The sequence below is a fragment of the Bufo bufo genome, chromosome 3 (assembly GCF_905171765.1).
Source record: "Bufo bufo chromosome 3, aBufBuf1.1, whole genome shotgun sequence".
Lineage (NCBI taxonomy): Eukaryota > Metazoa > Chordata > Amphibia > Anura > Bufonidae > Bufo > Bufo bufo.
Window position 1 is genome coordinate 486,594,028 of NC_053391.1, and position 27,227 is coordinate 486,621,254.

Consider the following 27,227-nt stretch of genomic DNA (forward strand, 5'->3'; position numbering starts at 1 on the left):
GTGTTGTTTGTGGACAGCAGCACTTGCACGTGGGTTCCAGGTTGTGTGTCTGTCGCAGGTAAGTGTGGTTCTAGTTGCACTTACCTGCCATTGCCATATGTCTGTTTATGTTCCCCTTTCTTTATAGCTTGGCCATTTTAGACTCCTGTTACTCCGTGTCCAGGAGGAACGGGCTGTCTACCCAGCTCCTAGTACAGTGATCGACGGAGGGTCAGAAGGGATCCAAGGTTCCTGAGCATGAGCCCTCCTACCTTCAAGGGCGGCTCATGCAGCTAGGAGTCAGGGTCAGATTAGGGAAGCTCTAGGAGGTGACCTGCTCCCTAATTCTGTGTTACTGGCCAAGTAGCGACCTAACATCTCCAGGCATCGCACGGCTGAGGGTTTTCCCCATCCTCAGCCGTGACAGACGTTTTGCCGATGGTCTTGTGTGAGGCCTTATATTTTGTAGGATGAGATGACGTTTTCATTGGTACCATTTTGATCACTCAATATTATGCTTTTTGTGAGGTGACCAAATAATGGCTGTTCTGGCACAGTTTTTATTTATTTTATTTTGAGGTGTTCACCTGATGGAATAGATCATGTGATTGTGATTTTTTTTTTATAGAGCAGGCCATTACGGACGCAGCTATACCTAATATATCTATTATTTTTTTATTGTAAATGGCTTGATAAGGGGAAAGAGTGCTTTTTTTTACTTTCATAATTTTATTTTTTTATAAAACACTCTACATTTTTTTTACATTTTTTTTTTTTTTTGTCCTTCTATGAGACTTCAACTTTTAAAGGGCTGATCCTTGTTATATGTTGTATATTACTGAACTGAACTGTCAGTATTATACTGACAGGTCACCTATGATACCCAGCCTCTGTAGCTGGCAGGTCCCTTTTCCATTAAATGTGTGCCTGTAAAAGATGTCCTACAGTGGCACCCATAGCAGCCATCAAATTGTGGAGAGCTGATGGGGTGAGAGCGGGAGCCCCTCCCTCTGTAAATCTCCTTAGACGTGGCAGTCAGCATTCAGTAGGGTATCTAAGGGGTTAATGCAGCAGCATCAGAGTTTTCACCAATGTCGGCAGATACAGCAGGTGCCCGGTTATCAGAAAGGGCTCATGCACACAACTGTATGTCTTTTGCGGTCTGCAAAAATGGATCCTTAAAAAACACACAGATGACATCCGTGTGCATTCCGTTTTTAAAGGAACAGCTGCCCCCTAATAGAACCGTACTATCATTGTCCGTAATGCGGACAATAATAAAGGCATGTTCTATTTTTTTGCGGAATGGACATACTTAAACGGAATGCACACGGAGTAACTTCCGTTTTCTTTTAGCGAACCCTTTGAAATGAATGGTTCCGCGTACGGTCCTAAAAAGTACGGAACGGACATGGAAAGAAAATACATTTGTGTGCATGAGCCCTAACAGCTAGGCCCCTGCCTGCCTGATCAGCATGCTGTGCTATTACGACTTGTGTTGGAACTCACTTTTTGCTGTGCTGTGCATGTATGCTGCATGTAGCGCATGGCAAGGGGTTAAAGGGTTATTTCCTGAATTGGCTTAGTTGCTCATATCAATCAATCAGATTCCACCTTTTATGACTCACAGCTTCGTTGGAAAATGAAAGGTGGAATCTGATTGGTTGCTATGGGCAACTAAGCCAGTTCTACTTTAGACCAATTTTGATAAATCTCCCCATTGTGCGTACTCAGGTATTTTTGGAACCTTCATAGTAGTGAATCGAGAGCTGTGCATGACCTGTTGCCTCTCCCCATGGCCCTATTCTCGATATAGGAGCAGGTCCTGAAGGTGGGACCCGCATAGTTTGAACATTTAAGGCATATCATATGGATATACTAGAAATGTCCCACATGGGAATACCCCGTTAAGTAAACACCTTATAATTTAGCTATCTTTATCTTTGTCTTTGCGGGTTCACATGTAGGTTTCAGTGGCTGGATTGCAAGTAGGCAGCAGTACCATACCACATCCTCTCTGCAAGCTTTAATCCGATCCAGAATGGGTCTGTTTTTACTCCTGCCAGTTTCAAACAAAGTACTGTGTATACCCACATAATTCAAGAGAGCTGCTCTGTACTCAGTGCCTGGTAGAAATTCTCTGCTCCTTAGAGGAGGAAAATGCGCTTATGCTTGCTCAGCATCTCCTTTGTCAGGGCTCAAACACACGACCGTATGTCCTCCGACACATACAGTTCGTGAGCGGGCCATATCTCCTGGAGCGGCATACATCGTGCGCACGGGAGCGCACAGCTTCATACAGTTGTGTTCAAAATAATAGCAGTCAGACATCTCTAACCGGATCAATCACTGTTTTTGGTAGAAATTATATTTCTACATGGCAAATAATTTACTAGCAGGTGTAGTAGAGTAATAGAAACTCAACAGACCCAACAGTCATGACATGCATGCTGCTGATTCTGTGTAATTCAATCACGTATTTAAAGGGGCATGTTCAAAATAATAACAGTGTGGAGTTCAATGAGTGAGGTTATTCATTCTTTGAAAAACAGGTGGCAATTATTGCCCTTATTTAAGGAAGGAAGGCAGCAAATGTTGTACATGCTGGTTACAGTGGATTTCTCTCTGAAATTCTGAGGAAAATGGGTCGTTCCAGACATTGTTCAGAAGTACAGCGTACCTTGATTAAAAAGTTGATTGAAGAGGGGAAAACATATAAAAAAGTGCAGAAAATGATAGGCTACTCAGCTAAAATGATCGCAAATGCTTTAAAATGGCAACCAAAACCTGAAAGACGTGGAAGAAAGCGAAAAACTACCATTCGAATAAATAGAATAGCCAAAATGGCAAGGACTCAGCCAACAGTCAACTCCAGGAAGATCAAAGAAGGTCTAACGTTATCTGTGAGTACTGTTACATTAAGAAGACGCCTATGTGAAGCCAAGCTAACTGCAAGAAGCCCCCACAAAGTCCCACTGTTGAAAAAAAGACATGTGCTGAAGAGGTTACAATTTGCCAAAGAGCACATTGACTAGCCTAAAGAGACATTTTGAGGACTAATGAAAGTAAGATTGTTCTTTTTGGGTCTAGTGGCCGTCAGATGACCCCCAAACACTGAATTCAAGCCACAGTACACTGTGAAGACAGTGAAACATGGCGGCGCAAGCATCATGATATGGGGTTGTTTCTCATACTAAGGTGTTAGGCTTATTTATCGCATACCAGGGATCATGGATCAGTTTGATTACATCAGAATACTTGAAGAGGTCATGCTGCCTTATGCTGAAGAGGAAATGCCCTTGAAATGGGGATTCCAACAAGATAACGACCCCAAACACACCAGTAAATGTGCAACATCTTGGTTCCAGGCCAACAAGATTGACGTTATGGAGTGGCCAGCCCAATCCCCGAATCTTAATCGATTCGAAAACTTGTGGGGTGACATCAAAAATGCAGTTTCTGAGGCAAAACCAAGAAATAGAGAAGAACTGTGGAATGTAGTCCAATCATCCTGGGCTGGAATACCTGTTCACAGGTGCCACAGATGTACAGCAGTTCTCAGAAACAGTGGTTATGCAACTAAATATTAGGTAAGTGATTCAAAGGAAAGCAAAATCTTCAAACATGTTTTAGTTTATATAGTGAATGTTTGAGTTTGTAAAGAAGAATACAAACACTGCTATTTTTTTGAACAGTCTAATATTCACTTTTCTTAATTTTTTTTAGAGGAACAACACAAATTTTGATATATTTTTCTTCATGTTTTGATTTGGAATAGAATGTGTAGTGTTCTATGTAGAATGCATTTGTGTCTATGGAAATAAAAGCTATTAGAAGGATTTTGAGCTTTATTCACTTTTTTAAACACACTGCTATTATTTTGAACACTACTGTAGGTTACTATGATACTGTGCACATTGGGGCGCCCGCAGGGCTATTGTCCCGCACTCATATGATCATACGGTTGTGTGCATGAGCCTTCAAGCAGTGAAAATGCTGAAGATTATGGGACAAGCTGTCTCTGCACCACCAAAGAGACTAGAGGCAGCACATGCTTCTCCACATCTGAACACTTAGTAAGATTAAACGCTAGAAGGTAAAAGAGTTACTGTACATAGTTACATAGTTAATACGGTTGAAAAAAGACATACGTCCATCAAGTTCAACCAAGGAATAAGTGGGGAAGTGAATCCCAAAAGGAATTGAGACTCAGATTTCTACACATTTTCAAAAGCAGTAATGTTTTTTACGTTAAATAATTTGTCTAAACCCTTTTTGAAAAAACTGTCTACTGTTCCTGCTGTGACTATGTCCTGAGGAAGTCTATTCCACAGCTTCAGAGTTCTTACAGTAAGGAAGCTTTGACGCTTCCGGAGACTGAACTTTTTGACGCAGTGCCCCCTTGTCTTTTGAGTGCATTTTACATGGAACAGCTTTTCACCGTATTTTTTGTATGGCCTATTTATATATTTGTATAGGTTAATCATGTCCCCCCTTAGGCTACTTTCACACTAGCGTTGTTTTAATCCGGCGTTCAATTCCGACACCGGAACTGCCCGCCGGATCCGGAAAAACGTGTGAAAACGGATTACATTTGAATCCTGATCAGGATTTTGATCACAATGAAAAAATGCATTGGAAAAAACGGATCCGCCATTTAGGGACTTTAACTTTTTTTTCACATTTTTCGGGTTTAACATGCAAAAGCCGGATCCGTTTTGACTGAACACACAGCGCAGGATCCGGCGTTAATGCAAGTCAATGGGAAAAAGGCCTGATCCGGCGTTCAGTCAAAGTGTTCAGGCTTTTTGGCCGGAGGTAAAAATACTGCATGCTACGTTTTTCTGAAAAGCCTGATCAGTCAAAAAGACTGAACTGAAGACATCCTGATGCATCCTGAAGGACTGACTCTCCATTCAGAATGCATGGGAATAAAACTGATCAGTTCTTTTCCGGATTTGAGTCCCTAGGACGGAACTCAGCGCCGGAAAAGAAAAGCGCTAGTGTGAAAGTACCCTTAGACGTCTCTTCTCAAGACTAAATAAATTCAATTCTTTTAACTCCTTAAGGACACAGCCTTATTTCACCTTAAGGACGAGGCCATTTTTTGCAAATCTGACCAGTGTCACTTTAAGTGGTGATAACTTTAAAACGCTTTGACTTATCCAGGCCATTCTGAGATAGTTTTTTTTCGTCACATATTGTACTTCATGACACTGGTAAAATGAAGTAAAAAATAATAATTTTTATTTATAAAAAAAATTGCAAATTTACCAAAAATTTGTAAAAAAATTTTGCAAATTTACAAGTTTCAATTTCTCTACTTCTATAATACATAGTAATACCTCCAAAAATAGTTATTACTTTACATTCCCCATATGTCTACTTCATGTTTGGATCATTTTGGGAATGATATTTTATTTTTTGGGGATGTTACAAGGCTTAGAAGTTTAGAAGCAAATCTTGAAATTTTTCTGAGATTTTCAAAAACCCAATTTTTAGGGACCAGTTCAGGTCTGAAGCCACTTTGTGAGGCTTACATAATATAAGTCACCCAAAACGTCGTTAACCCTTTAGGTGTTGCACAAGAGGTATTGGCAAATGGGAATGAAATTTGAGAATTAAAATTTTTGGGCAAATTTTCCATTTTAATCCATTTTTCCAGTAACAAATGAAGGGTTAAAGGGACTCTGTCACCACTTTCTAACCCCCCCTTTTAAAAGTATTGTTCTCTCCATGGCGCCCTTGTGATTACAAAGGTGTTGTTATAACATAAATTCGCCGTCTCGTTTTGATAAAAATACCTTTTATCTAACCTGTCAATCTTGTGGATAAGGTGCCCAGGGTGTTTCTGAAGGTCTGAAGCTGCCGCCCACCGCAGCTCCTCCCCTGATCCTTTCAGCGCCGCCTGAATGTAAAGAAATCCGCCTCCGGCTCTCGCTCAGTGCCCCCTCCTCCTTTTCAAAGATCCCGCGCGTGCGCACAGGCCTGTGCCTGATGCGCCCGTGCGGACATTTAGAATCAGCCTCATTGAGCGAAGTGCGCATGCGCGCACTTCGCTCAACCTCCTCATAAGACGAGCACTGCAGCCAGCCACTCAGAGCCTGCGGCTCCATACAGCGCTTGGCAGGCTCTGAGTGGCTGGCTGCAGTGCTCGTCTTATGAGGAGGTTGAGCGAAGTGCGCGCATGCGCACTTCGCTCAATGAGGCTGATTCTAAATGTCCGCACGGGCGCATCAGGCACAGGCCTGTGCGCACGCGCGGGATCTTTGAAAAGGAGGAGGGGGCACTGAGCGAGAGCCGGAGGCGGATTTCTTTACATTCCGGCGGCGCTGAAAGGATCAGGGGAGGAGCTGGGCACCAACGGCGGCGGCGGCGGGCGGCAGCTTCAGACCTTCAGAAACGCCCTGGGCACCTTATCCACAAGATTGACAGGTTAGATAAAAGGTATTTTTATCAAAACGAGACGACGAATTTATGTTATAACAACACCTTTGTAATCACAAGGGCGCCATGGAGAGAACAATACTTTTAAAAGGAGGGGTTAGAAAGTGGTGGCAGAGTCCCTTTAACAGCCAAATAAATGCTATATTTATTGCCCCAATTCTGTAGTTTGCAGAAACACCCCATATGTGGCCGTAAACTACTGTACGGACACACAGTAGGGCGTAGAGGGAAAGGTGCGCCATATGGTTTTTGGACGCAGATTTTGCTGGACTGGTTTATTTACACCATGTCCCATTTGAAGCCCCCCTGATGCACCCCTAGAGTAGAAACTCCATAAAAATGACCCCATCTAAGAAACTACACCCCTCAAGGTATTCAAAACTGATTTTACAAACATTGTTAACCCTTTAGGTGTTGCACAAGAGTTATTGGCAAATGGAGATGAAAAATTTCCCCAAAAAATTTAATTCTCAAATTTCATTTTAATCCATTTTTCCAGTAACAAAGCAAGGGTTAACAGCCAAACAAAATGCTATATTTATTGCCCCGATTCTGTAGTTTGCAGGAACACCCCATATGTGGCCGTAAACTACTGTACGGGCACACGGTAGGGCATAGAGGGAAAGGTGAGCCGTGTGGTTTTTGGAAGGCAGATTTTGCTGGACTGGTTTATTTGCACCATGTCCCATTTGAAGCCCCCCTGATGCACCCCTAGAGTAGAAACTCCATAAAAGTGACCCCATTTTGTAAACTACGGGATAAGGTGGCAGTTTTGTTGGGACTATTTTTAGGGTACATATTATTTTTGGTTTATCTATATTACATTTTTGTGAGGCAAGGTTACCAGAAATAAATATTCAGAAATTTCATCTAAAATTTGCCAATAACTCTTGTGGAATACCTAAAGGGTTTACGACGTTTGTAAAATCAGTTTTGGATACCTTGAGGGGTGAAGTTTCTTAGATGTGGTCGCTGTTATGGAGTTTTTACTCTAGGGGTGCATCAGGGGGGGGCTTCAAATGGGAAAGAAAAAGCCCATCAAAATCTGCCTTCCAGAAACCATACGGCGTTTCTTTCCTTCTGCGCCCTGCCATTTGGTCATACAGCAGTTTACGACCACATATGGGGTGTTTCTGTAAACTGCGGTATGAGGGTAATAAATATTAAGTTTTGTTTGGCTGTTAACCCTTAACATTGTTTTATAGAGCAGATTCTTACAGACACGGCGATACCTAATATGTCAACTTTTTTAAATTTATTTATGTTTTACACTATATAATCATTTTCTAAACAAAAAAAAGTTTTTGGTATCTCCATAGTCTAAGAGTATTTTTTTTTTTGATTATCTTAGGTAGGGGCTCATTTTTTGCAGGATGAGAGGACGGCTTTATTGGCACTATTTTGGGGGGCATTTGACTTTTTGATCGCCTGCTATTACAATTTTTGTGATGTAAGGTAATGTATTATTTGCACCTATTTTATTTTTTTGACCGTGTTCATCTGAGGGGTTAGGGGGGGGTATTTTTATAGAGCAGATTATTATGGATGCGGCGATACCCAATATGTCTACTATTTTATTTTAGTTTTACAAAATAATATTTTTGAAAAAAAAATATTGTTTTAGTGTCTCAAATCTGAGAACCAGTTTTTTTATCCGATTTTCAGTGGCTAAATTGGGATATAAATTTAGTACTCCATGGAAGTGTGGTACTCCCTGAAGCAACTGTCAATGCAGAGGCCCGGATGATTGGGGCACGTGTCACACTGAGTAGTGGTGTCCTTCCATATCCCCCTCCTGCGACACACTCTGCACTTTTTTTGGGTCCGTCCCTTCTTTCCAGTATGGGGGACCACACCTGGAAAGTGTTGGCCAGGGACGATCAGGGCGCCTCCAGTTCCCGAGGTACTCCACCCTTCTCTTTCCCGGTCCGAAAAGATCAGGACCTTGAGGACTGCCTCATAGAACTGAAGGAATGTCCCTGTGTTGCCAGCGCTCCGGGACAGCACAAAAGAGTTGTACAAGGCAACCTGCACCAAGTAGACCGCAACTTTTTTGTACCATGCCCGGGTTTTGCGGAGGGCGTTATATGGCTTGAGGACTTGATCAGAGCCAACTCCTCCCATATACCGATTGTAGTCGACGATACAATCGGGCTTGAGGACCGTTGCCGCGGTACCTCGGACAGGGACAGGGGTGATGCCGTTACCATGAATTGTGGACAGTACAAGGACATCCCTCTTGTCCTTATCTCTGACCAACAACAGGTTTTCACTGGTAAGGGCACGGGTCTCACCCCTGGGGATAGGTACCTGGAGTGGGTGGGCAGGGAGGCCGTGTTGGATGCATAAGGTCCCACACAAGTTTCCCTCTAACACCCAGAGTGGGGGGACATTCTGGGGGTTGAATACGGGAATCTTGCCCCTCGTACACACAAAACATGTAAGTGTACCCTGAGGTACTCTCACAAAGTTTGTACAGCTTCACACCATACCTCGCCCTCTTTGAGCGAATATACTGGCGGAAAATAAGTCTCCCCTTGAACGCAATGAGAGACTCATCAACCGCGACCTCCCTTCCAGGTACATAGGCCTGTACAAATTTGGCCCCAAAGTGATCGATGACGGCCTGATTTTGTACAGGCGGTCATAGGCAGGATCACCTTGGGGGGGACATGCTACATTATCTGAACAGGCATTTCCGGATGGCCTCAAACCGGGTATGTGTCATGGCCGTACTGTAAAGTGGGGTCTGGTAGAGGATGTCCCCACTCCAGTAATGCCTGACACTAGTTTTCTTGACTAGGCCCATGTGCAGCACGAGGCCCCAAAATGTCCTCATCTCGGCTGCACTGACCGGGGTCCAGCCACCGGGCCTAGCCAAAAAGGAGCCAGGGTGTTGAGCAACAAACTGTTGGGCATACAGGTTTTTTTGCTCCACCATTAGATTTACAAAGTGGTCACTGAAAAAAGACTAAAAAGGTCATATTCAGTGAAGCCCACTGTGGAAATCTGGATTCCTGGTTAGCCTACAAAATCAGGAATCACAGGCTAATAACGCTCTGGGGTACACCAGACAAGTTCACCGGCAGGGTTCCGGTGGATTTAACTGGTGGGCCGGAAAACTAGTACGAGCCCCAGAGCTGCTCGCACTAGGGTGGGCCACAGGGTCCCTTGCATGGCGGTACCCTTGCTCCACCTGGCGGCATCTCCGCCGCCTTGGGGGCTCATCATGATCGCTAGATGATGAGGAGGACGCGGATGACAACAGGAAAGTGGGGTCATCCTCGTCCTCACTAGGAGTCTCGGACTCGGAGGCAAGCTGGGCGTATGCCTCCTCGGCCGAGAACATCCGGCGGGCCATAGGGGGGGAGTGTGTGTCTGCGTGTGTGTGTGCGTGTAAATCTTTATTCAGTGTGCGTTTGTGTGGGGGCAACCTAACAGACAAAAAAAAAAAACTAACTAAAAAAGGGCAAAAAATGTGGAAAAAAATAAAATAAAGCGCTGATCAACCGTCCGAAGTTGATCAGCGGTGGCGTGTGCGATGCGCTAACAGTGGCCGGACGCTAAGAGTGCCGGCCACAGTCAGCGTACGCACAAAAAAAAAAAACTGCCTGTGCCCCAAAAAAGTTGGGGAGGGGGGCAAGCTGCAGCACCCCTGGGCGGTCTAGGGTCACACAGCTGTGCTGTGGACCCCAGACACCCAATTTAGGGTGATGCAATCACAAACTTTTTTTTTTTTTTTTTTTTTTTTTTTTACTTCCACTAACTTTCCCTTTTATTATCCCTGCCTAACCCAACCTTTCCCTATGTACCTGATTGAAAAGATGGGGGGTGCTGGGGCACAGATCGGGTGCTGGGCACAGATGGGGCGATGCCTGGATAGATGGGGGTGCTGGCTGAGATCCGACACGTGCAGCGGCAGCACTCCTCTCTCCTCTGCTCCCCGGACACAAAAGGAGGAGGAGAGGAGCGCTGCTAGGATTTGAACCTCCCGCTGCCCGCCCACCTACCAATCAGGGACGATCCTGAGAGGTGATGTCACATCACCTCTCAGGATCGCAGGATGGTGATTGGTGGTGTAATATCACACCACCGATCACCATCCTGTTCCGGGTTATCGGGTCCTCAGAGACCCGAATAACCCGGAAACGCAGCAAACCGCAGGTCTGAATTGACCTGCGGTTTGCTACGATCTCCTACACGGGGGGGTCACAGGACCCCCCCGGCGCATTGGCCCTGGGTGCCTGCTCAATGATTTGAGCAGGCACCGGGTTCCGATCACTGCCAGCCGCGCGACGGTGATCGGAAATACACAGGGCGTACAGGTACGCCCTGTGTCCTTAAGTACCAGGACATCAGGGCGTACCTGTACGCCCTGTGTCCTAAAGAGGTTAATCTTTCTTCATAACTAAGACCCTCCATTCCCCTTATCAATTTAGTCGTTCTCCTCTGTACTTTTTTCCAGCTGCAGTGCGTCCTTTCTATGTACTGGTGCCCAGGACTGAACTGCATATTCCAGATGAGGCCACACCAACGCTTTGTAAAGTGGTAATATCACATCCCTGCCCCGCGAGTCCTTGCCTCGTTTAATGTATGACAATATCCTGGTGGCCTTAGAAGCAGCTGATTGACATTCTATGCTGTTATTAAATCTATGATCTACAAGGACACCCAAATCCTTCTCTATAAGTGACTCTCCCAGTGCTACATCACCTAGGACATATGAAACACCGAGATTATCACTACCAAGATGCATAACTTTACATTTGTCCACATTGAACCTCATTTGCCAAGTTGATGCCAAATCACTCAGAGTGTTCAAGTCAGCTTGTAGTTTATGGACATCTTCCATAGACTGTACAGTTCTACACAGCTTAGTGTCATCTTCAAAAATAGATATGGTGCTATTAATCCCGTCCTCAATATCATTAATAAATAAATTAAATAATAAAGGGCCCAGCACTGAACCTTGGGGTACACCACTTATAACTTGGGACCATTCTGAATAGGAATCAGTGACCACAACTCTCTGGACACGGTCCTTCAGCCAGTTCATGGGGTAACAACTCTAAAATTTAGACACTCCTAGGACATATGTTCAGTCTCTGAAAGCAGTTGCTCACTCAGAAACCCAATCCTAAACAGTTACTCAGGCACCAAGGGCTGGCTCTGACTTATTGAAAGCCACATGGGAACCCACAAAGACAAAGATAAGTAAATTATAAGGTCTTTACATAAAGGGGTTATCCGATGCTGTAAATGGCCCCCTATATGCCTGGGCCACTCACACTAATTCTACTTACCTTGCTCCCTGACACCCGTGTCGCTCCTGGTCCCGCACTGCCTCAGCTGCTTCTCCGGATGAAAACATCTACACGGATGAAAACATCTGGTGTCGGGGGGGAGAGCAGCCAATGGCAGGCGGTGACAGGGGCAGCCTTCCTAGTATCACAGGGTCCTCTTTAAAGAGGACCTTTCACCAGTTTTTACTTTATAAAAGCGATGCCTCACACTGTAGCCCATGTTCCCTAGATGTCATATCGCTAATTTTTTTCATGAACGCCGTAAAAATCCCTATAGTCCATTGCATTTTAATGTCAGTGCTATTCTAACATTGACAGCAGGCTGTGCCAGAGAGGCACAGTCTGCTGAAAATTACTGAAGGCTGGTCTGGTGCCTACATCAGAAGCTATACAGCCTTCACACACATGGGCACCCCGCGATCACATTTGCGGGTTGCCAATGGGAGACAGAGGGCCTTACGTGCGGCGGGCGCCATTGCCTGCGGCATGTAAAGTGTTAAACAGCTCGGATCGTCACTCCTACCGGTCCAGGCTGTTAGAGCAGGGCCGCGGCTCTCATGTGAAAAAGCGGCGGCTCGGCATAAGGCCCTTAGTGACCGCCGTAAAAACATGTATGGGTGGTCACTGAGGGGTTAAGGTGGATTGAACAGATTTTCAGTCACAGAATTTTCTGCCACAAAATCTGCCGCATGTGAACGCATCCTTACATAGGCTAAAACAGCATAATTGCCCGTTACAGGAAGTGAAATCTGCATTTACATACAGCAAACACCTCCACTAAATGGGGACAAGTGATCGCTACACAGATCGCTCGTCCCCAGACGCATTCATTGTTTTTGGGCAGCAGATGGCTATCTACACAGCACAATCTGCTTAATGCTAAGTTAGGTGTCTCCATCAGCGATATTTTACCCAATGAATGAGTTTAGGAAGAGATATCTAATTTATCAGGTTTTTCTATGGATATGTTGAATTCTGTTAAATGTATAAAGGTTCTTTTAAGCACTTATTATTACAACTAAACTGAATGAAGCATTATACAGCACCCATTAAAATCAATGGTTATACATTGTGACACAGTGAAAGGTTTGGTCTGGGAAAACAGGTATTTTTTTCCCAGCAAATGCTGCTGGGCTGATTAACAGCCAGGTGAGGTCAAATACTGGACCGGATTTTAAATGCCAGTCTGCGTTTTGGCAGCACCTGGCTGTCCTTAAATAGGCAGCTGGGTTCAGAAGCCATGGCTCTGTGTTGGGATCTGGGAGCCTTGTGTCTGGATGAAGGCTTGCTACCTGTTTGGGGTGAAAACAGGTTGGTGCTGCTACTAGCAAGGACTCTTTGAGGCATAATTGCCGCATGGTGTGAATTACTACCAAGACCGCAAGGTGATTTTTGTTTGAGTATGACTGCTTGTTTTGTTACTTGCCTAAAGTGTGAATAAAACACTGAACTGTTTCATCCAAATAACTTGTTGCCTCTATACTGCGTCCGCTAATCCTGTCTACCAGAGCGAGTCCCACAACATGTAATGCAAAAATACATGAGTAGTACAGACATGTCCTTCCTTAACATGGCTCCTAAGGGCTACACACATCATTTTCTATTTCTTTTTAGTGTGTAGAGTATGCAGCAAAAATCTCCTAATTAGTGTTGATCGAGCACCAAAGTGCTCGAGTAGAACACTTCGCGATGCTTGGGTGTTCTACCAAGCACAATGGGAGAACCCCAGGGTGTCAGGAGTTCGGCTTAGGAGTCCCTGCTCTGACTCCATATATAGCTATGCCCATATATGGAGTCAGTGCTTGGGGACACCCCTGGGATTCAAACTCACAACCTTCTGTATTAGAGGCAAGGCACTTAGCCACTCAGCTATTGTACAGTTGCATAGCCGGTTACAAAAAAATTAATAAAAAATAAATGAGACTTCTACTATCCTGTACTTCTACTGAGACCTATACAGTAGAAGTCTCATATTTTATTTTATTTTTTAAAAGCAGCTGGCTATGTGGCTATATAGTGTAGTGGTTAAAGTTCTGGGCTTTGATGCAGAAGCTGAGAGTTCAAATCCTGTCATAAACTTTTTCAGAAATAGAGGCTAAACTTAATTTAACTCTTTAAGGATCCATGACATAGCTGTACTTCATGGGTCTGATCCCTAAACATGGCGCCCGCTCACACGTGCAGCGTTTTTTTAAATAGCAGAGGCTGATCGCATACATCTTACCCTTCAGTTGCTGTGGTCAAATCTGACCACGGCATTTGCACAGACCGGTACCGGAAGTCGCGCGCTTTCAGACCGGTAACAGTTTTCCCCGGCTGAGATTGGGGAACCTGTTACCTTGCGCTAATTGAACGAAGTCTCAAACAGGCTTCAGAGTCAATTAGATGTGCAACTAGGTGGCAGCCTTGTATTGATATAGTGCAAATGAAGTCTTCAATGATGGCTATTTAGCCATCACTGAATACTATGGGCAATCGAATATTTGCCAGTTATTGTCACTCAAGGTGACTTAAAAAAAGTAAAAAAAACTTTTACAAATATAAAAAAAAAAAGAAACCTAAAAGTTAAAATCAACCCCCTTTCTGTTAAAATAAAAAGACTTAACCAATAAAAAAATAAACATCATGGGCATCGCCGCATACAAAAATGCCCATACTATTAAAATATAACAATATTAAATGGCATACGGCAAATGGTGTAGCGGGAAAAATTGGTATCACTGAAAAGAACAGATCGTCCCGCAAAAAATGAGCTCTCACACAGCCCCGTACACATAGCTACAAAAAAGTTACAAGGGTCAGAATATGGTTATGAAAAAAAAAAAATCTGTATTAAAGCGCAAGAAACATTATACAAGTGTGGTATCGTTGGAACCGTACTGACCAATTCTACCCCATTTGGATTTTTTTCCCGCTCCCTACTTCATGGTATGCAACTGTAAATGGTGCCATTAGAAAGTACAACTTGTCCCGCAAAAAATAAGCCCTCATATGGCCATGTAAATAGAAAAATAAAAAAGTTAGGACTATGGGAAGGCGGGGAGTGAAAAACGAAAACGCAAAAATGGAAAATCCCAGGGTCTTTAAGGGGTTAAATATATATATATATATATATATATATATATATATATTTTTTTTTTAGCCATAATATATTTACATATATTATTATATATTTAGAATATATAATATAATATATGTGAATATATTATGGCTAAAACATCAGTAGTAGTTTCAGTCCCACATATTATACATTCATATACATCAGAAGTATGATTATATATATATATATATATATATATATATTTTTTTTTTTTTTTTTGTAATTACACATTTATTTAGTGCCATATATTTTTTACAATTACTAAAAAAAATATAAAATATATAAATCAAATTTAACCTCTATTTCTAAAAAAAGTTTGTGATGGGATTTGAACTCACAGCTTCCGCATCATAGGCCAGAACTTTAACCACTACACTATATAGCTGCATAGCCATTCACTTAAAAAAAAAAAAAGAGGCTTCTACTATATAGGTCTAAGTAGTAGTACAGGACAGTAGACGTCTCATATTTATTTTTATTTCTATAGTAACTGGCTATGCAGCTATTATATCTGAGTGGTTAAGTGCCTTGTCTCTAATGCAAAAGGTTGTGAGTTTGAATCCCGGCAGAAACTTTTCTGAAAAACAGGCTAAATTAGATTTAAATACACTGGGTTGTCCCCAAGCACTGATTACATATAAAGACATAGCTATATATGGAGTCAGAGCAGGGACTCCTAAGCCGCGGACTCACACTGAGGGATTCCCTCCCTGTACAGCGATCTTCTGCATAGAAATAGAGGCTACATTCGATTTAAATACACTGACTCGAGCATCACGCTCAAGCACACGTGGTGTTCGGCCGAGCATGCTCGCTCAAGACTACTCCTATGTATATGTTAAATGGAGGCAATGCCAAATGCCTGAGGCCTCTTTCACACGATCGAGTTTTCCCGCGTGGGTGCAATGCGTGACGTGAACGCATAGCACCCACATTAAATCCTGACCCATTCATTTCAATGGGTCTGTGTACATGAGCATTTCTTTTCACTTATCAGTTCTGCGTTGCGTGAAAAACGCAGCATGTTCTATATTCTGCGTTTTTCACGCAGCCCTGGCAGCAATGCTTTTATCACTGATGATTGCTAGGAGATGTTGTTTGTAAACCTTCTGTTTTTTATCACGCTCGTGAAAAACACATTAAAACGCGTTGCACCCGCACAGACAAAAATGAACAACTGAACGCAATCGCAGAGAAAACTGACTGAACTTGCTTGCAAAATGTCGCGAGTTTTACTAAATGCATCCGGACCTAATCTGTCATGCTCGTGTGAAAGGGGCCTTATAGTGGCGTCAGTCACCCATAGACTATAATGACATTTGTTTTAAAGGGTACATTCTGATTTGCTCGCATTAGCATGATGAAGCCATTAAATGTACAGTGGCATGCAAAAGTTTGGGCACCCTTGGTCAAAATTACTGTTACTGTGGACAGTTAAGCAAGTTGAAGATGAAATGATCTCCAAAAGGCATAAAGTTAAAGGGGATGTCCAGGTTCAGAGCTGAACCCGGACATATGCCCATTTTCACCCAGGCAGCCCACCTGACAAGAGCATCGGAGCAGTTTATGCTCTGATGCTCTCCTTTGCCCTGCGCTAAATCGCGCAGGGCAAAGGCATTTTCTGGAGTTCCGGTGACGCACCGGGCTCTCCATGGGGCTGCCAGGCGGAGGCTTGTAAAACGGCTAGGGCAGCGCTAAAGCCCACCCATCAGAGCTGATAACGTCACCGAACACACTGCTGGGCGGAAGCCTCCGCCCGGCAGTGTGTTATTGTAAATAAAAGAGCCCTTGCCCTGCATGATCCAGGGCAAAGGAGAGCATTGGAGCATGAAATGCTCTGATGCTAACAACAGGGGGGCTGCCTGGGTGAAATTATGGGTATGTCCGGGTTCAGCTCTAAACCCGGACAACCCCTTTAAAGATGAAACACACTTTTTAAGACAGGGTATTCCTGACTGTGCATAGGAAAAAAATTACCACCCCAGCAACTGTTATCTCAACAAATCAAGAGTAAGAAGGACCAAACACACACTAAGGTTTTGGTCCCATTCATAGAGATCCTGTATTTATTATTTTCACTTATCGAAACCATTATTATCTCATTTTTAATAGGGATGTCATTTATCACATTATAGTGTATATCAAAAAAAGTTAGTTTTTATCCTATCAACAGTAGGGAGGTTTCTCAAAGATTGTTGGTTGTCATTTCCTCAATTGGAAATGTTATTAAGATATGACAGAGACAGCTGCTCGTAGGATTGTTATCAGAACTCCTGCTTGCAAAAGACTTTCAGGAATATTTTGCTTAACCCCTTGAATACTGGAGGTGTTTTTTTTTTCTTTTTTTCGTTTTCATTTTTCTTCTCTGTCTTCCCGGAGCCATAACTTTTTTATTTTTCCGTTCACATAGCCATATGAAGGCTTGCTTTTTTGTGGGACAAGTTCTACTTCTAATGCCACCATTTAATGTGGCATCCAATGTAGTGGGAAGAAAATTCCAAATGGAGTGGAATTGGAAAAAACTCAATTCTGCCACAGTTTTTCCAAGTTTTGTCTCTACACAGTTCCCTATGTGGTAAAACGGACATGTGCCCTTTATTCTCTGGGTCAGTATGATTACAACGATGAAACAATTATATAGTTTTTCTTGAAAAAATAAAAAAAAACTTAGAAAAAAAGTGTTTTTTTCTTTTCATTGCCATATTTTGACAGCAAATACTTTTTATTGATATAGTTTTGGAGGGTGTTTTTGTTGAAATTTGATTTAATTTTTTGGTAAGTGAAGAGATGAAAAAATTGCGAATCAGCTATTTGGATGATTTTTTTTCCATTACGCCACTCGCCATATGGAATAAATGTTTTTATATTTTAATAGTACGGGCGTTTTGGGACATAGTGATGCCCATAATCATGTTTTTTATAAGGGGGTGATTCATATTTTTATTCTTTAAAACATTTTTAAAACTTTTTTTTAGCCCCCTCCAGGAGGCTACAATATGAAACATTCTGATTTATTTTACCTTGGACTGTAGTTCAATAGAACTACATTTGCGGTTTTCCTATGGAGACCTTCCACCTGCAGCCCTCCATAGGAACTGCAGCTTTGATACGCCGCTATTCTTCAGAGAGACTCAGCACTTCCGAGAGAAGGAACGACTCTCCCCGATCGCTGCATCCAGTTTTTTGCCATTTAGATGTGCATGACCACGGCATCTGAAGTGTTAAACGTAGGTTGGAATTATTGCCAGTCACAGCTAAAGGCCTCTGCTGTTTGAAACAGCAGAGCCTCACTGGCTATGGCGCCTGCTGCACTCACGACTGGGCGCCATATTTAAAAGACGTACTTCTGACGTACATGTACAGTGGCGGTACTCAAGGGATTAAAATTCCAAAGGGAATGTGTCATCGTTCAGGCTAATTATGATGTAAAAAAGTCACAAATTATGGCACACAGCATATGTGCATCATAATTTTTCAGCTTCTTAGCACTTTTCCGAAGTGCCAAGAAAAGGGCCAGCACTTTGTGCTGCCTGCCAGATTTACTTTAACAGCCAGAAAGTGGCGAAAGTTATAGCTGAAGTCTATGCCAGCCTGTATCTTCATCTCCTCTATTCATTTACTATGTATTTTCTCTTTACTTTTTTATTTACTGTTACATATAGAGATTTATTGAAATTTGTTTCGAGTTTGATTCAAACAAATCGGTCAGCATATTCAAAATTGGGCACGATTAAATTTGACCCAAATCGAATGTGTTCAAATTACCCTGGAAAGATATGTCACTGTGAGATCTCCTAAGACTGTATCCAACCCCTTTCCAGCTCCTTAAGTTGTCTCATCATGGACAATGGTGGAATATAGAGAACGAAGCCCCAAAAATGAAGGAGGGCGCACTGCGCATTCACAGCCGCCCTCCATTAATTTTCTTTGGGGCCAGCAAAAATAGCCGAGCACTGGCTCGGCTATTTCCGTCGGCCTCATAGAAATGAATGGAAGCGGGGGCCGCAAATGCGCGGTACGCTCCCATTCACTTCTATGGGGAGCCGGCTTGGTGGTGGCTGGACCGGAGTCCTCCAGCCACCACCTTTCCGGGCTCCGTTCTCGATATAGGTGCGGGTTCCAGCGGTGGGACCCGCACCTATAAGAATGGGAGCATATCCTAGCGATATGACCCCATTGTGCATGATGAGACAACCCCTTTAACACCAAGACTGCATTAGTAACATCAAAATGACAGTGACATGTAGGGCCATGGGTAAACAGATAGTACCCGTTGGTAACAAACAGCCTGTTAACAACACACTGTAATGTTAGAGTTGTTATCCTTTTTAAAATGAAAAAAAAAAAAAAAAAAGTAAAGAAATTGACCCTTTTGGGGGAAGATTTCTGCTTGTGTTTATACACACAGTGGTATCAGAAGAAGCAATGGCAGGTTGTTTTTAACAAAGGAGGAGTAGCAACAGATTGGGTGTTATTTTAAAGAAAATATATTTAGCCATGGAAAGTAAGGAAACTTTAGGTTTGTTATACTATGCAAGGTAGGGTTTCCAGTAGCGGCAGTACAGTATGGAATATAAAGGACATGAAAATGAGATGTGCAGCTATGTAGGGGTAGTAGTAGCAGTAACAGCAATTCAGTATGGAACAAGATGGACAAAGCGGTAGAATATTGTAGAAGATTTCTGTTTTTTTTTAGATAGTTTAGAATTAATTTGCTCATCCCTAGTTACATACTTTTGCTTTTTATTTGAATTCATCTGTACATATTTATCTACTTATGAAATTGCCCCATGCTTCCATTTGAAAGTTATAGAAAAACAGGGTTTAACTTCCTGCCCATTTTTCTAAAACCATACATGGCATTTTCACCCACTAATCCAGTCTCTGTTACATTTTCTTGCATTACATTTAAAGTTATGACTATGCGCAGCTGTCATAGCTTCAGCCATCATCTTCATTAATTGTCTGTATGGAGAAGTACTGCAGTTGGCACTCTGTTGACCACAATTATTTATTACCCAAAGGTCACCCTTACATAAGCTCCTCTTTTAAATAGAAAATGACTTTTAAATGGACTAATTCTTTAATGAGGGAAGAAGCACATACAACGACTGCATTTCTTTTAAATGTTCTATGATTTTCTAAAATCCTCTTTTCTGCCTTAAAACTCCCATCTGTGTCTGCCACGCTTTTATTCATAAGTCTCTGCTTGCTTTCTATTCATTTTATATACAATAAAATGTTATTTCTATGTCCATTAAAGTACACTGCAGTGTGTCATGCTGTGTCTTGCAGTTTTGGAGGCCAAAATCAGGAATGGATCATAAAAGGAGAGAAAATACAAAGGACAGATATTTTTTATTTTTATTCACTTCTGGTCTTGGCCTCAAACTACATCCGGAAACCTGAATGTGTGGTCGTACCCTTAGATGCCTGTTCCAATGTACTTTTATTTGAGGTTTTATACAATACACATCATCATATTCTGTATTTCATCTACTGCATTCATATTAAATTGTTCTATAATAAAATACTGGATGTTTTCTGCAAGAGGAATTCTGAGAAATAAGTCTTACCTCTGGGCTACAACACTTGAGGAAACAGACAAAGGGATACAGAGCTTTGGCTATTGAAGGGATTGTCCAGGTTTGATGAAATGTTGGCCTATCCTCAGAATATGCCATCACAAGCTGATCAGCGTGGGCTCATCATCACCACACATCCCCGCCGTTCAGCTGTACTGGTATAGTTCTGGCTCCTGAAGTCAGAACTACATAGCCCCATCAGGGGAGCTCATTACTATGTACATACAAAGCAGCCCAGCAATCACTGTAAAGTGGGTGGGGAGCACTTCCTTAATCAATACACTGGACTGATAACTATAGGACCACATTTACTAATACCGTCTAAAAGTAAAGGTGGGTTTACACGGCCCGATAGTGCGACAACTGCCTGTTTGAGAGTTATGTTGAAGTGCAGCATTTACATGCAGCCATCCCCTCCACTTTATGGGGATGAAAGATGACTACTGCTATCACTCATTCCTATTTAGAGTCATTGTTTCTGGGAAGCAAAGTGCTGCTTAGACAGCATGATCTGCTGCCCAGAAACGATGATTTAGGTGTCCGCTTGAAAGATTAATTCACCCAATAAATGAGCATTCCTTCCCATCAATGGCCTCCTCGTTGGCAGAGGAGACTACTGCTATTACATGCAGCAATCTTCTCCACAGTATAGGGAAGACCAATCTCTTATGCCATCACTCATTCCCATACTGATCACTGATTGTCAGCAGCAGCAGGATTTGCCGCTGGCGAACGATTTTTAAACCTGTTAAAAAATTCCAATTGCCTGATGAACAAGCTTGCTCGTTCAATGGGTAATCGGCGTCAGTATTACACTGCCAGATCATCGCTAATGAGCGTTACTATGAATGCTCATTAGCAAAGATCGGCAGACTATCTGCCTGTCTAATATAGGCTTTACCTCGGCAGCTTTGTACGAACATTCGTACAAATTTTAACATATGGCCCTAAAGTCTCTCTGGGGTGCATTCGGCACATGCACAGAAAAGAGTTGAAGACCACTGGGCACATAGGCAATCTCCATCCCTTAACTGCACATGTGCCGAATGAACTCCAACAAGACTTCAGGGGCAGGTGTGAATATGTTTTCACTGCCTGGCCTGTCTGTCACAGCAGTGGGGGCACCGAATAGTAGACAGGGAGCAGAGTCTCTGGGTGCAACAAGGTGCAACAGTATTATCCTCTTTGCACCTAGGGGTTTATAAAAAGCCTTTTTTTTCTACAGATTACCCGTATATACGGAGATACTCGAGATATCATTAGAGTCTGCAGACAAACACTGATCTATAGCAGCTAACCATTTTACCTACTGGTAGGTGATGACATGTGCGCTTTAACCCTTTTGCTATGATCTGCTGGGTCACTGCATTTCATTCAGACATGACGCTTAGGGTTCAGGCCAAAGAGTTCAATCTTGGTTTCATCAGACCATAGATCTTTTTTCTCTCAGCCAGAGTCCTTAAGGTGCTTTTTTTTGAAAACTCAAGGTGCGCTTTCATGTATATTTACAAAGGAGAGGCTTCTTTCTGGCCACTCTGCCATAAAGCTCAGATTGGTGAAGTGTTGCAGTGATTGTTGATCTTCTGGAAGGTTCTCCCACCTTCTCCTAAATTACTTAGTTTGGGGGGGCGGCCAGTTCCTTCCATTTAAGAGTTATGGAGGCCACTGTGCTCTTGGGAACTTTCAGTGCAGCAGAAATGTTTATATCCTTCTCTAGATCTGTGCCTCTTTATTATCCTGTCTTTGAGCTCTACAGGCGGTTCTCTCCTCCTCATGGCTTGGTTTATGCTCTGATATGCATTGTCAGCTGTGAGACCTTATATGGAGAGGTGCAGGATTTGCTCCCCTATATATATGCACAACTGCATGTGGGTTTGAGCAACTCCTGCTAATGCCAACCTGTCTTCTTAGTTTGTATATATAGATTCCTGGAGGTGTATAAACTCCAATTTAAATGTGCCTGTTTTCCATCTACAGTTCACATTTAGGTGCACCTGTGAGGCCTGGGACATATCAGCCAGTCTTGAGTGGGACTCGCAGACTCCTCCCATTGCAAGCATGGCTACATGCTGGAGGTAACTGGTGAGCTGTTTGTGAGTCGGCCTTATGCTCCTGTAATTTGCCCACTGGCTCCTGGTATTGCCCAAACGGCTCAGGTAGGAGAGTGTTAGGTCCCGGGCTACTTGAGAAATCTTGGCGTGGTGTCAGGGCTTAGACATGTTCTATACCGTAGGACATGTTGACTAATCTCTCAATTTTAAAATCAGTTTGAAGGTTTAGTGAGACTGCAGAGTGCACCTGTCTTTGTTATTGTTTTGTTATATTGTTATATTAATTATGACATCCGCACTTGTTACCTTGTGTAGGATGTCTATTGTGGTACTTGTGGCTCGCCGCGGGCATCCTCCGCCGTATGCATTTTGCTGGGGATTGCCATTAGCAACGGGCCACAAGTGCAGGATTTGCTCCCCTATATATATGCACAACTGCATGTGGGTTTGAGCACCTCCTGCTAATGCCAACCTGTCTTCTTAGTTTGTATATATAGATTCCTGGAGGTGTATAAACTCAAATTTAAATGTGCCTGTTTTCCATCTACAGGCCACATTTAGGTGCACCTGTGAGGCCTGGGACATATCAGCCAGTCTTGAGTGGGACTCGCAGACTCCTCCCTTTTCCCATTGCAAGCATGGCTACATGCTGGAGGTAACTGGTGAGCTGTTTGTGAGTTGGCCTTATGCTCCTGTAATTTGCCCACTGGCTCCTGGTATTGCCCATACGGCTCAGGTAGGAGAGTGTTAGGTACCGGGCTACTTGAGAAACCTTGGCGTGGTGCCCGGGCTTAGACATGTTCTATACCGTAGGACATGTTGACTAATCTCTCAATTTTAAAATCAGTTTGAGGGTTTAGTGAGACTGCAGAGTGCACCTGTCTTTGTTATTGTTTTGTTATATTGTTATACTAATTATGACATCCGCACTTGTTACCTTGTGTAGGATGTCTATTGTGGTACTTGTGGTTCGCTGCGGGCATCCTCCACCGTATGCATTTTGCTGGGGATTGCCATTAGCAACGGGCCACAAGTGCAGGATGTGCTCCCCTATATATATGCACAACTGCATGTGGGTTTGAGCACCTCCTGCTAATGCCAACCTGTCTTCTTAGTTTGTATATTACCAAATGATGTCCAATCAACTGAATTTACCACAGTTAGACTCCAATCAGGGTGAAAAAACATCTGAAAGATGATCAAGAAAAGTGTAAGGCCCCAGAATAAATTTCTATTGTCATAGCAAAAGGTCTGAATACTTATGTCCATGCAAAATTTTAGTTTTTCTTTTTTAATAAATTTGCAGGATCTTGCCTGAAGACTGAGGTGGAGAAAACCATGATTTTATTTTATTTTAGCACAAGGCCTCAACATACCAAAATGTTAAAAAAGTAAAAGGGTTTAAAGACTTCCTGTATTCATTGTTTATATAAGGGATTATATTAGAGTGAAAGGATAAGTTTATTGGGGAAAACTGTACGAGGCCGTAGTACCCTGTTTGGCCACTTCTAGCCTGGATACAAGAGAAGATACGGTTGGGCATGGAGGTATACAGATTCCATATGGTATCCTGTGGCACGTATATACACAGATGTTGCAGGTGAGGCTGCACACTCATAGGTTGCTGAAGCTGGGATCCCATCTGGTCCCATAAATGCTCAGTTGACGATAAGTCTGGCACTTGGGCAAGCCAAGGAAGTGTTGCAATCTGGCAGAGACATTCCTGGGAAACCCCTTCTGTGAGTAGGTGAGCATTTTCCTGCTGAAAAATGCTAGTTGGAAGCCCTGCCATGAGAGACAACACATGTGGCTGCAGGATGTTCTGCACATATTGATGCACTGTTAGTGTCCCTAATATCACTAATAGAGATGGCACCAACTATCATATGCAATGGCTGCTCAGATCATCAACACCAGCAGTTGGGGCAATGTGCTGCTTCACAGCAAAGGCAGGATTGAAGTGCTCACCACGAGGCCTCCATTACCAACCCCAACCATCGTGGAACCTGAAATAGAACCTGGATTCATTGCTAAAGACTTCCCATGTTCACCTCCTCAGCCTAGGAAATTAAGCATAAAGAAAATTTTCTACTGTCTTTGGAAAACTGGGACACATGCAGGGATTGTCTAACAAACACAAATGCTGTCTTTCCTGCGATTATATAATACAGCTGTGTACTCTTTTATAATATCACATCACTGTGGTTCAGCCGGAGAAGATTACCAGTAAATAATAGTATGTAATAGAATTATGAAGGTATTTTCACATTTTCTTGTGAATAAATACTTTAAGGTATTTCCAGTGTGTAAGAAAGTACTTCATTTGGGGAACACTAAAGAATACTATTTCAAATGTGACACACGTCCATGTATTTTAACCCTTTAAGGACATAGCTAAATTTGGCCTTAAGGGGAATCTGTCACCACGATTCTTGATTAATATCTACAGTAATACATGAGTAGTACTTCAGATAAGGAGTCCAGCTTGACATTTATACTGCCTCCCATTCCTCAATTATCTGGACTCAGCTGTGCTGAAATACACAGTCCAGATTGTTGTGCTGTGCTAACACAATGGAGAGGACTTTGACACACATTAACAGCAGTCCTGACAGTGTATTTCAGCACAGCTTTAATCCTTTCAGGACCTTGCAATTTTCCATTTTAGCATTTCAATTTTTTGCTTCCGGCCTTCCTGGAGCCATAACTTTTTTATTTTTTAGTTCATATAGCCTTATGAGGGCTTTTTTTGTGTGGCACAAGTCGTACTTTCTAATAGCACCATTTACTGTTGCATACAATGTAGTGGGAAGCTGGAAAGAAAATAGCAAATTGGTGAAATTTGAAAAAAAACATAATTCCACCACAGATTTATGTTTTTTGTTTTTATGGTATTAACTATGTTGTAAAACTGACCTGTGCCCTTTATTCATTCATGGGTTAGTATGATTACAATAATACCATATTGATATATAATTTTTCTTGTGTCTTAGCACTGAAAAAAGAAGTAAAAACTTTGGAAAATAATTTATTTCTTTGCATCGCCATATTCTGAACCAAATAACTTTTTAAAAGTTAGGTCAATGAAGCTATGTGTGCTTATATTTTGCAGAGCAACTGGTACTTTTGATTGATACCAATTTGGAGTTTGTATGAGGTTTTGATCACTTTTTATTAAATTGGATATTAATTGGGAAATGAAGCGACACAAAAAATCGGGCCATTTAGATTTTTTTCCATTACACTGTTCGCCGTATGGGATAAATATTTCAATATTTTAATACTACGGGATGTGTCAATGTATGCCCATGATTTTTTATTTTTTATTTTTTTAGGAAAAGTGGGTGATTAGAAAAAAAAAGTAAACTTTTTTTTTTAAGGTCACCCTAGGTGACTATAACATGCAATCTTTAGATTGCCACTTATATTCTGTAATGGATTTCTATACAGGATTCGGTATACTCTAAAGCAGTGCTGGTTCCTAAAGGCCAGAATTTGAATATACTAATGATCAGCCTGAAAGCTTGATCCATGGTCTGGTACTAGTCCACAGCCCGGTGGTTGGGAACCTCTGGGGCAAGGGAGATAATTAAAGCGGTTCTACGGGAATTAAGGAAATGAAAATATTATATTTAAATATAACTTTATGAAAAATAATTTCCCAAATATCTTTCATTATTTATATTTGTTCCTTTTGTCTAGGGAGCAATCATTAGGAGAAATAAAATGACCGCCATCCTATTAGTATAAACAAAATCTGTCCTAATCACACAGCAAGACAAGATACTTTAGAACACTGAGCTGAATAGTTGCCTCATACTCCTCTCTGCTTCTTAGGGATTATGATCCTAAATTGTATTGCTTGCAGGTAGGGACAGACACGAACAGTGAGCCCCGACCTAGAACACAGCTCACACCAAGAGACAAAAAAACACAAAAACAAGGTTGTTCATAAATAGGTGATAACCAGACAGGCTATGCAGTACCAAACGAGAGACAGAGAGAGGTCAGAAGACAAGCCGGGTTCAGAACCAGACGGACAACGCAGTACCATACGAGAGACAGAGTGTGGTCAGAAGACAAGCCTGGGTCAGAGGAATGAGCAATCCAACAATTACAGGAACCAGGAATGCAGCTAGTAAGTCAGAGAATATCATTGGCACTGAACATCACCAGAGGGAGTGGTTTAGCAGCATATCTCTCCCGATGCCACCACACTGAAGCCAGATATTGTGCCGCTGGAGCCCAGACAGGTGAGTTTGTGACATTACCCCCCACTCTTAAGAGGGGCCACTGGACCCTCAACCCGGGGAGCAGGCTTTGAGGGAAATTTGAGACAAAACTTTCTTATTAACCACCTCAGCTCCCCTAGCTTAAACCCCCTTAATGACCAGACCACTTTTTACAATTCTGCACTACACTACTTTCACGGTTTATTGCTCGGTCCTACAACTTACCACCCAAATGAATTTTACCTCATTTTCTTCTCACTAATAGAGCTTTCATTTAGTGGTATTTCATTGCTGCTGACATTTTTACTTTTTTTGTTATTAATCGAAATTGACCGAAATTTTTGCAAAAAAATAAAAAAATTTACTTTCTGTTGTAAACTTTTTCAAACAAAACTACATTTCCATAAAAAGATTTCTCTAAATTTATTGTTCTACATGTCTTTGATAAAAAAAAATGCAATAAGTGTATATTTATTGGTTTGCGCAAAAGTTATAGCGTTTACAAACTATGGTACAAAAATGTGAATTTC